Below are 12,491 nucleotides of genomic sequence, written 5' to 3' on the forward strand. Positions count from 1 at the left end.
CCACATGAATAGAGCACACATTTTAAAGTTATCTCTTTTAACTGTGGTAAAAAAATATATATTTAACATAAAACTTAAGTACAGTTCAGTGGTGTGTTATGATTCATATTGTGCAACCATCATCACCATCCACTGACAGAATGTTTTTCATCTTGCAAAGTGAAAATTCTTTAAGCATTAAACAGTTACCCCCCCCTTACCCCCAAACCCTAGCAGCCACCATTCAACGTTCTGTCTTTATGATTTTGACCATTCTGAGTACACAATAGGAGAAGAATCATACAGTATTTGTCTTCTTTTTTCTTATTTTTTTTTTAATTAAATCATAGCTGTGTACATTAATGCTATCATGGGGCACCATACCCTGGTTTCATTAGACCGTTTGACACATCTTCATCACACTAGTTAACATAGCCTTCCTGGCATTTTCTTAGTTATTGTGCTAAGACATTTACATTCCACATTTACTAAGTTTCACGTATACCCTTGTAAGATGCACCGCAGGTGTAATCCCACCAATCTCCCTCCCTCTGTCCACCTCCCCCCTCCCTCCCCTCCCTTTCCCCTTCCCCCTATTCTTAGGTTGTAACTGGGTTATAGCTTTCATTGCTTCCCTTCATGTAGCATACTGTCTTTAAGGCTCATCTCCACATTTCCTTCCATTTTAAGGCTTAATGATATTCCTTATCCACAAGGGCTATGTTCCAAGACTACCAGTGGATGACTGAAATTCAGTTACTACTGAATCCTATACATATATATATATATATACTCTGTGTCTTTTTCTATACAGACATATCAACAATAATGTTTAATTTGTAAGTTAGGCACAGTAAAAGGTTAACAACAAAAACTAGTAAAATAATCAATTATAATAATATACTGTAATAAAAGATGTGTGAATGTGATTTCTCTCTCACTGTGCTGTGCCACAGATAACTGAAATTGCAGAAAGCAAAACTGAGGATGAGGGGGACTAGTCTAGGTACAGACCCCGTTTTGCTTACCCAGTCATCTGTTGATGGACACAAGTTGTTCCCACCCTGTGAACACGGTGAATAATGCTTCCACAAACACGGTATACACATACCTCTTCATGTCCCTGCGTTCATGACTCAGAGCACTTTGAAGTTATTTTTATTTTAAAATAGAGGCTTGTAGAACACTACGTGTATTATTTTTTTTTTTACTACAAGTGTCCATGTGTTTTTTGAAAGCTTATTCAAATAGTGGTAGGTATTTGATAGTTCTTAATAAGTTAAAAAAAAAAAAACCTCATCAAGGAAAATACCATTTCTACACTAACCCTGGATGGCTTTTCTTTGTCCAAACTTCTGTTTTTAATCAGTAAGGCTTCTTCGGTTCTTTTTTCATGTGGAGCTTCATGAACGATGCAGCTGCTGGTAGGTAGTGGGTGGATGGTAGATCCCTACTGAAGTCCAGACACTCCAAGCCCTGTATTCTCTTGCTTTGACAGGTTTGATGTCACACATGGCCCCAAGAGGACAATCTCAGAGCATACTTTATTCTTTTTTTTATGTCAGATAGGTAATGTGCCGATGTTCTAACAAGATTTGGGGGAGGCACATTTCACTCGTGCCCATGAAAACCCAATCATCAGAACATACTTTATTCTAATTCTTCTTCTTTTTTTAATTTCTAAACTGCAGTTTCAGGTTCACAGCAAAGCTAAGCAAAATGTACAAAAAATTCTCATATATCCCCTGTCTCTACACATGCGTAGACTCCCCTGCTATCCGCACCTCATCAGAGTGGTACATTCATCACAACCAATGAACCTCCACTGACACATCATTACCACCCAAAGACAGTAGTTTACAATAGGGTTTTTTCTTGGTGGTGTACTTTTTATGGGTTTTCATAAATATATACCAACACTTGTCCATTATTACAGAGTCACACAGAGTGGTCTCACTGCCCTAAAAATATGCCTTGCTCTGCCTATTCACCCTCCTCTTCCTCTAACTTTTGACAACCACAGATCTTACTACTTTCCCCATAGTTTTGCCTTTTCTAAAGTATCCTTTCATGGGGATCATGCTATATGTGACCTTTTTAGACTGGCTTCGTTTCCTTCGCTTGGTAATATGCATTTAAAAATCCTTCATGCCTGTGCGTGGCTCCACAACTCATTTAGTTTTAGTGCTGATTAATATTCCATTGTCTGGATGTCCCCCAGTTTATCTGCTCACCTACTGAAGGACATCTCGGTTGCTTCAACATTCTGGCACTTTTGAGTAAAGCTGCTAAAACATCTATGTGTATGTTTTTGGGTGAAGAGAGTTTGCATCTCCCTGCTGAGATATGATGGGGGTATCTTTTCATATGCTTATTTGACTTACATGTCTTCTTTGGTGAGATTTCTGTTAAGGCCTATGCCAGCTTTTAATCAGGTTTGTTTCTGATTGTTGAGTTTTAAGAGTCATTTCCTGGACTTTTTTCTCATGGTATTAGATTGGTATAATTTTATACTTTTAATAATATGTATGGGGCTTTCAACTTAAGTGTATGTCATGCATATATAGTTAAGTCTTGTTTTTTGATCCACTCTTAAAATCATCTTTTATTTGGTTTATCACCAACACGTAAAGGGATCATTGCTATAGTTAGGTTAATATCTACCATGTTTGTTCCTGTTTTCTGTTTGCTGCTCGTGTTCTTTGTTTCTATTTATATTTTCCAGTCTTTTTCTGCCTTGTGAAGTTTTCTTGAGCATTTTATATGATTACTTTGTATCTCCTTCTTTTTTTTTTTTACCTTTTTCAGTGTCTGCCCTAGGGTTTGCAGTACACATTTACAAGCAATTCCTGTCTCTGTTCTATTTCACAGGTAGTACAGTACCTTAAAGTACCAAAACATTTCTCGTTCCTCCCTCCTGTCCCTTTTATCCATGCTGTTATTTACTTCATCTCTACATAAGCTAATATACACACCAACACTTAACTTTCCTCATATCAGATTTTCTTTCCTCTTCTTTTCCATTTTTAAAAATAAATTATTTTAGTCACAGACTTACAATTTTTAACTCTTTGTTTTCCATAGTCAAGTCCTCAGATTTGGGCTGTCAATTATGCCCACTTCCATTCAACACCCACTTTATTAGCTCTTTCACTTTGTTTATCCTAATTATGGGGAAAAAGCAAAAGCTTAAAACAAATACATTTCCTTCCAGTAACCAGGGGCCTTCCAGAGTTGGGAAATTGCTACCTATTAGAATGAAATGTTAATACACATCCAAAGTAAATATTTTAGTAGTTTGCTAAAGAAAGAACCACAAATACTGTGTGGAAGACAATTAAAATGAGGTTCAAAGAGTTCAGTATAAAAACCTGTTTGACCTGTTAAAACAGGTGTGTACAATCACAATTCTTTATTAAAAGACACAGCAAAAAAAAAACCTATAAATGCAAGACAAATACATTAGGGCATGAGAACTCCAAATCAATAACTTAGAAAATGTAAGCTGCTCCCCGTGTGTCAATCGTAAGACCCAAGTCATTGTCAGTTGACTGGGAACAGTGAGTGCCTACTTGTGATACATTCTAAGAGAAGGACGATTTCTTGGCAAAATTTAGGGGTTTAAAAGTTGATTTTTTTGTAATGCGGATATTCATTTGCTGTTTAATAACTTGGTTTTTCTAGTTGCAAAATAGTATAGTATATTGTAAAATGTAGTCAAAAATTTTAAGGTAAATATACAAATGCGGGCTTTTAATTTCATGCAGCAAAATAAATTAAGGCATTAATAATTCTAAATAGTTACATGGATCAAAAGTTATGATAGAATTCTAATAAATCTTTCAGCCATCAAAGTACAAAATCTGTACAAAAAGTACATGCAGCTGGACCTTCAAGAACTGCCACCTTGTGGAGATTTGGTTCTATTGTTAGGACGGAAAGGAACACAGTGCCTCACACAGCAACTTAAATGAATCTCTGAGTCATTTTATCCTTAAGCCATTTTGAATATTAGAAATTAAGTCTACACACTTTGGGAGTATAAATCTCTCTTTTACTATGTGCTTTCCCATCTGCCTTTGTCGCTGACAGAATAACAGAAGGAGTGATCTTTAACCATCACCAACGACAGATATGTTAATAAATGAAACAAAACTAAATTGTATTGTGGTTGATAAATATTGGCACAAGTGTATTAAGAAAAGAAATACAAAAATATACCTTATAACTAAAGTCTATAAAATTAAAGTCACAATTTACCAAAATATATAAAATAAAGAAATAATCTTTATTAAAAGAAAGGATCAATACATTTCACCACAATTGATTGTTTGGCTATCATTTTTGTTGAAGTTCTATAAGCCAATTAAAAACAAGACTATTTTTGAAGCAACCATGTTGCTTCTTTGCCTCTTCATTGGCAATAGGTACTAGGGGCTTAGTAATATTCTGAAAGAAAAGTTGGTGTGCAAGAAAATTTGTGATTGTAAAATTATTTTTATTTTTTTAAATAAATAAAAAAATAAATCCCCACTGTCCTTGAGGATCCAAAGCAAGAGCCAGAGTGTCCTTGCACAAACACAGCTTCCTTCCTACTTAGGAGCCCATACCGGGTGTTTGCACTTGAACCACGCAATGTTGCCAGGCTATTGAGCCACATAAGCAAAATGAAACATTTCAAGAAAATCTGAAATGAAATTACTTTCTTTTACCTTTTATGTCAACTAAAACTTTTATTTCTGAAAATTTCAAATCAATACAAAATTAGATATTAAGTATAATAACCTTCACATCCTGTTACTGAGCTTCAATAGTTAGCAAGTCCTGGCCAATCTTATTTCACCTATGTTTCCTCACACTTTCCTCCAATGTTATTTTGACCAAATCCAAATGGCATATACAACTTCAGTGTATGGATCTCTAAAAGACAAGGCTTTCTCTCTTCCTAGTTTTTAAAAAGTATATCCACATTCCGATTAGCACAACTAAGGATACCCTTAGTATCCTCAAATATTCAGACAGTATAAATGCCATTGTCTTAATTTTTTTCTTTATTTTTTAATGTGCATTTCAATTTTTTTCTTCTTTTTATTTCAAAGTATTACAGGGAAGAAATGTTTTTGGTTACATGGATCTTTAGAATCAGGGTTCATCGTCCAGATAGTGTTCATTGTACCTGTTAGGTAGGTTTTTACCTCTTTCCTCCTCTCCCCTACCCACTGCTTGATTTCCAATGACTTTTACTTCCCTCTGTGCACATGTGGGCTGGCTGGTCAGTTCCAGTTTAATAGCAAGGACATGTGGTGTTTGTTTTTCCACACTTGAGATACTTTGCTTAAGATAATGGTCTCTTATTCCATCCAAATTGCTGCAAAAGGCGTAGTCTATCTTTCTTCTTGACTGAGTACTATTCTGTAATCCTCTCATGGACTAAAGGGCACTTGAGGTGATTCCACATCTTAATTATTTTTTCTAGATCTGTGAAGTATGACATTGGTATTTTGATGGGGATCACTGTGAATCTGCAAATCACTGTGAGTAGTATGGACATTATAAGAATGTTGATTCTACTGATCCATGAGCATGGTATGTTTTTACATTTTGTCAGAGCTGCTCAAAGAAAACAGGCAGGATGGGGATTGAAAGTACAAGCTTGCAAGAGGTGAGGCTCACCAGAGGAGCAGGAGAGCCTGGAACAACCATTGCAGTGACTATTTATTGAGGGGATAACAGGTGTGAAGAGTGAAAAAGGAAACTACGGGCTTTCTCCACAACTCCCACAATAAAGTACCATGAGATGTTTAAAGTTTAACACCTGAGCAGTAACCCAAAAGATGCCTCAAGAATTCAACGAATTCAAAGACCAAATGACCAAATATTTTGACACATTGAGGAATCATGCTACCAGACCTGAGACTGTACTCTAAATCGACAGTGATCAAAACAGCATGGTACTGGCACAAAGACAGAGAAGTAGATGTCTGGAAGAGAATAGAGAACCAAGAGATGAATCCAGCTACTTACCATTATTTGATCTTTGACAAGCCAATTAAAAGCATTCTGTGGGGAAAAGATTCCCTATTTAACAAATGGTGCTGAGTGAACTGGCTGGCAATCTGTAAAAGACTGAAACTGGACCCACACCTTTCAGCATTAACTAAGATAGACTCTCACTGGATAAAATATTTAAACTTAAGACATGAAACTATAAAAATACTTGAAGAAAGTGCAGGGAAAACTCTTGAAGGAATTGGCCTGGGTGAATATTTTATGAGGAGGACTCCCCAGGCAATTGAAGCAGTATCAAAAATACACTACCTAGACCTGATCAAACTAAAAAGCTTCTGTACAGCCAAGAACATAGTAAGTAAAGCAAGCTGACAGCCCTCAGAATGGGAGAAAATATTTGCAGGTTATACCTCTGATAAAGGTTTAATAACCAGAATCCACAGAGAACTCAAACGTATTAGCAAGAAAAGAACAAGTGATCCCATCTCAGGGTGGGCAAAGGACTTGAAGAGAAACTTCTCTAAGAAGACAGATGCATGATCTACAAACACATGAAAAAAAGCTCATCATCCTTAATCATCAGATAAATGCAATTCAAAACTATTTTGAGATACCACCTAACCCCAGTAAGAGTAGCCCACATAACAAAATCCAAAAACCAGAGATGTGGAGAAAAGGGCACACTTCTACACTGCTGGTGGGAATGCACACTAATACTTTCCTTTTGGAAGGATGTTTGGAGAATACTTAGAGATCTAAAAATAGACCTGCCATTCAATCCTATAATTCCTTTACTAGGTATATACCCAGAAGACCAAAAATCACAATATAACAAAGACAACTGTACCAGAATGTTTAGTGCAGCCCAATTCATAATTGCTAAGTCATGGAAGAAGCCCAAGTGCCCATCGACCCATGAATGGACTAGCAAATTGTGGTACATGTATACCATGGAATATTATGCAGCCTTAAAGAAAAATGGAGACTTTACCTCTTTCATGCTTACATGGATGGAGGTGGAACATATTCTTCTTAGCAAAGTATCTCAAGAATGGAAGAAAAAGTATCCAATGTACTCAGCCCTACTATGAAGCTAATTTATAGCTTTCACATGAAGGCTATAACCCAACTATAGCACAAGAATATGGGGAAAGGGCCAAGGGAGGGGAAAGGAGGGGGGAAGTCAGGGTGGAGGAGGGTAATGGGTGGGGCCACACCTACGGTGCATCTTAGAATGGGTACAGGTGAAACCTACTAAATGCAGAATACAAATGTCTACATACAATAACTAAGAAAATGCCATGAAGGCTACATTGAACAGTTTGATGAGAATATTTCAGATTGTATATGAAACCAGCACATTGTACCCCTTGATTGCACAAATGTACAAGGCTATGATTTAACAATTTAAAAAAAAAAAAGTTTAACACCTGCTCACTATTGAGTAACTGATCTTATCTCATTCCGGAATACTGAGTTACTCGGGGCTTGCCTCCAAGTTACAAGATTTCTCTAGCCTTGTCAGAAGACTGTCTTGCTCTCAGCGTTTCCTTTGATGTGTTAAAAACCAGTGACTATCCTTGTAAGCATGATGTTTATTCCTGCACAACATTTGTTGGTGTCATCTGTGGTTTCTTTCTTCAGTGTTTCATAGTTCTCTTTGTAGAAATCTTTCACCTTCTTAGTTTCCAGGTATTTTATTTTCCTTGTAGCTATCATGAATGGTATTGAGTCTGATTTGACTCACAAATCAAATTGTATATTGGTGTATAGGAATGATACTGATTTGTGTACCATTGATTTTGTAACCTGAGACTTTGCTCAATATATTTATCAATTCCAGGAGTCTTTTGGCAGAGTCTTTGGGGTTTTCTAGATACATGATGATATCATCAAGAAAAATCAATAGTTTGTCCTCCTCTTTCCCTGTTAGTATACCCTTTATTTCTTTCTCTTGCCTGACTATTCTGGCTATGAATTCCAGCACTATGTTGAATAGAAGTGGTAACAGCAAGCCCCCTTGTCTTCCAAGTTTTATTACATGTGCTGCTGAAGTGAGCACACGAAGCTCTTATCTTGTTCCAGTTCTTAATGTCCTCAAGTTGCACAGTAGTATGGCACTATAAAAGTCATGCAAAATAATTTAAGCAATTAATGGGAAAATTATTATGCTTCCATGACTTTTAAAAAATATTAAACATTAAAAAGTCTCTTACTGTTGACTATAAATATGTAGGGAAATGAAAGTATAGTAAAACTAATATTTACCAAGTACTCAAATTAGTACAATTAAAGTGTTTTTTAAAAAATATCAAGAGTACTTTGATAAAGTATTTCTTTCAAAGTGCTATCAAGAGTAATTTGAGCAATACTTGCTTTCTTTTGGTCATGTAACTTACTATACGAAGAAAGCATCTTTTCTATGCCTTAGCAAGTTGTCAAACTCCATTCTAAGATCAGTTTCTTATATTTAATCCTTTGTGTCTTCAATGTTGTGAAGTATTTCCAAGAGATTGTTTAATGTAATGATTTTTAATGATGTCACTTCCTCTGAGACAGTTTCATCTTTTATGTCACAACCACTTTCCTCATTTATGTTAAATTAACCTTCAGTCAGTTCATCAAGCTGTGTGTGTAGAATCTCTCCAATGGTCTAGTAACTGCTGTCAACCTACTGAATCAGAATCTTCAGGAAACTCTTTTTAAGCAAACTCTCCAGATGATTCTTATTCCCATCAAAGTTTAAGAACCCACTGAATTAGACTATCAGAGAGGTGAACATTAGGAAAACCTGGAGATGTTGAGAAAACACTGATTTTTATCATCTCAGGGTGATCTATAGGTATCTTAAATTTTGAAAATTCCTAAATTAGGCATAGGATCTGAGTTAATATAGAAGATAAAAACTAAGGGCTTGATATAATCTAATTTTGGAGGCCTTCAAAAAGACATGGAGACTAAGATGATATGGGGAAGGAGAATTCAGAAGAGTGTTAAAATCTAAGTTATGAAAGTATTTCAAGGAGGAGTGATCTTAGTCAAATACTATAGCTCAATTAGGATGAGAAATGAGAATTGGTCAGTGTATTTAGCAATATGAGTGCCTTTAGTTACTACTTAAGAGCATTTTAATTGAATTCAAGAAATTGAGAAGAGAGAAATTAGAGACAGTGAGCATAGACTTTCGTGAGTTTTGTCTAAAGGAAAAGGCAATGAGTGGTAAGTGGAAGAGAAAGTAAGGTCAAAAAGTTTCTATTTTTTTAATTTTTTATTGTTAGGGATTCATTGAGGGTACAAGATGTGTCACACAGAGACCCCACCCCCCTCCCTCCTTCCCTCTCCCTCTGCTCTCCCCTCTCCCCACCCCCACCGTGTCATTAATTGTCCTCTTATCAAAATTGAATACCATAGGATTCATGCTTCTCCATTCTTGTGATGCTTTACTAAGAAAAATGTGTTCCACTTCCATCCAGGTTAATACAAATGCTGTAAAGTGTCCATTTTTTTGTTTGTTTTTAGGGAGGGAGAAATATCATCCTTTTGATACAGTGGACAAGGAGATCATTAATTAAGGGGTGGGAGAGTTGGTGGAGCTGGGGGGAACAGAGTTGTTTGAGAATACTCTGAGTAGGTGAGATGAAAGGAATTTAAGGCACAAGAGGATAGATCCTTTTAGTAAGAAGGATGGACAATTATTTATAGAAACAGGGAAAAGAGAAGTTGTCAGATGTGGGGATGGAAAATTGTGAGACTTTGATTTTGAAGAACTTAATATTTTAATTTTGGATTAATATAAGAATATAAGCAATTAGGGTACATTGTGTTGGGAAGATAAAGTTTGAGTTGTAGATTCAATTTTTATCAGTGAAAAAGGAAGAATGGCATCAGTTAATAATGAAGATGGGCAGCCAGGAACACCATCTTCTACATTGCTCACCCCTGTAATCTTAGCACTTTGGGAGGCTAGGGCAGCAGGATTGCCTGAGGCCAGGAGTTTGAGACCAGTCTGCACAAGAGCAAGACCCCTATCTACAAAAAATAGAAAAATTGGCCAGGTGTGGTGGCATTTGCTGTAGTACTAACTATTGAGGAAGTTGAGGGAGAAAAAGAATTGCCTGAGCTCAGGAGTTTGAAAATGCAGTGATGATACCACTGCTGTGATGGCACCACTGCCCACTAGCCCAGGTGACAGAGGAAGACCTTGTCTCAAAGAAAAGAGAGGTAGGAGGAAAATTTAAGAAGAAAGATCTATACACTGTAATCTATGATAGTTTCCCCCAAGCTTTTAAAGTCTGGAACACACACACAAAAATAGCAATATTTGGGTGGCAGCTATGAGAAGACCTATAGTTCTAAACAAGTTTATTGAGGCAAGAGGCCACTGGCATGGGGGTCCTGGTCGCTACAAATCCTGCCTCATGGCTAAAGAAAGATACTTCTTCTGGCACCCTGATTCTGTTTGACACATGACCTGGGGAGCTCTGGAAGAAGAGATGGGAATGAATGGACCAGAGAAAGGCAGACAAATAGCCAGGAAACATTAAAGGAGCCATGTACAGTGGAGTTCATGAATTTGCACAGAAACTGGTCAGGGTGGTTGTGAGTTTTTTTTTTTTTTGTTTGTTTGTTTTTTCCTAACCATCTTCAGCTACACAGGTGATAAACGGAGAACTTGGAGAACTGGATTTAATAGGTTTGAGGTTATGCCTGGCAAGTACCACAGGGACAGATGGGATGAGGGAGTGGAGAGATGTGAAGGAATAACCAGTCATGACCATGTAACATAAACTAGGTGAGAAGAGACTTTAGGCCATAGAATACAAGGGGAATATTGAAAATGTGGGTGTTTCAGTGTTTTTTTTTTTTTGTTGTTGTTTGTTTGTTTTGTGGGTCTCGCTATTTTTGCGGTTGGGATAGTAGAGGGAAGGAGATGATTGGAGAAACAGAATCCTTGACTTTGAGATGAGGGATGAAATGTAGGTATTCATAATGACAAAGTCAGGGTACTTTGTGGGTATGGAAGGGAGGATGGAGGAAGAGAAAGTGTGGAACTGAGAGATCAGGATACTGGAGAAATTGTTTACATTGATATTAAAATCACTAAGAATAATAACAGCTGAAGGTGACAGTGAACCTAGAGATAAAATATTCCACAAATGGAAAAGTGTAACCCTGAAGACTACGTACAAGACTATAAAAAGAAGGACTATTGTGTTCACAACTTCAAAAAGGGGAGTTTGTTGTGGAGGAAGGCACAAGGTGTGAAAGTGGTAATAAGGTCTAGTGGTAGGAGATGTGTGGAGAAGGAAGCAGACCACCGGAGAAGGCCCTGGGAAAAACCGTGTCCTCAGGGGGAGCCAAGTTCTTGCTAAACTAATTGCGGTAACAGGAACAGTTGGCCAAGTATTTGAAAATGCAGGATATTTTGCTGAGAGGGCCATTTCACTGGAGGGCACAATGAGAAGGTTTCAGGGAATTTGGGAGGTTTGAGAGACGGAATCTAATCGAGAGCTGAATGTTGTCAGAAGGGCAGGAGAGCTCATGTGATGAGGCCCAGCCTGACCTGGCAGGCTTCTTATCACTGCTCTGCTGCTTTATGGATACTGGCGAGAAAACCTCCAGGTAGGGACAGAATTTCCTACCAAAGTCACTACAGGTTATCTAACATGACTTTCAGAGAGCGTATTTCTTTTGAAGACAGCAAATATTTTCCCCATAATCCAGCTGAGGACACTGCTTAGACTTCCGTTCCCCAATTCTTCTATCTTTCTACAAAATTATCAGTTTCAGAAATGAATAAGAATTTTTATCTTAATCTGCCTTGAAATAATTCATCCTGGATAAATGATGAATCATTTCTTTCAAGGCTTTCTTCATAAAGCTTCCTTACAGAATCACCTTTCTGGTTTGAATGTTCATCCAAATTATAAGCAGTCCTCCCTCTGTTTCAATCTTACACGTTGACACACGGACCCTCACTATGGATGTGAGGGTAGGTGCTTGCTAGTGTATATGGGAGGAGTGGTAATGTCCTGAATGCTGTTTAGACCTAATCTTTATGGACCTCCATAATATTTCTATTTCCTGTAACTTTGGAGCTTTGGTGATGACTTATCTTGACTATTCTTTTCAAACATACAGTGCACTGAAGAACGGCTAGAAAATTCCAGGACTCTGTCCAAGTTCTAACTGAGATGCAATTCCCACCCTCATAGCTTCTTATTGGGCAACATTTGTTGATACTTGTTTTTCTAAATTACCAGATTACTCATTTCAAAGTTAAATTATCCAGAAACTACTTACTTCCATGTCCATAATAAGATATAAATGAGAGGGTTTTGCAGTAAAGGCAAGCCGTGTCTAGGATAAGGGCTGGCATATGGGCTGGTCCCATCTTTGATGTGAAGCTATGGGGAAGAGGAAGGGAAGAGAGAATTCAGCTGTTGAGTAACCCTAGAGAAACACCTCAGCTCACATCCAGCAGTTGCGTTAGCTAGGCTCTG

General features: G+C 37.3%; 1 non-coding gene across 1 annotated transcript; it reads right to left on the bottom strand.

Annotated features, from left to right (window-relative positions):
* Positions 1-1,538: 1,538 nt before the first annotated feature.
* Positions 1,539-1,639, bottom strand: LOC128560664 (small nucleolar RNA U13). The gene has a single exon (XR_008373130.1). It is a non-coding gene; the product is annotated as a small nucleolar RNA U13 (small nucleolar RNA).
* Positions 1,640-12,491: the final 10,852 nt, after the last annotated feature.

Source organism: Nycticebus coucang, chromosome 11 (assembly GCF_027406575.1).
Source record: "Nycticebus coucang isolate mNycCou1 chromosome 11, mNycCou1.pri, whole genome shotgun sequence".
Lineage (NCBI taxonomy): Eukaryota > Metazoa > Chordata > Mammalia > Primates > Lorisidae > Nycticebus > Nycticebus coucang.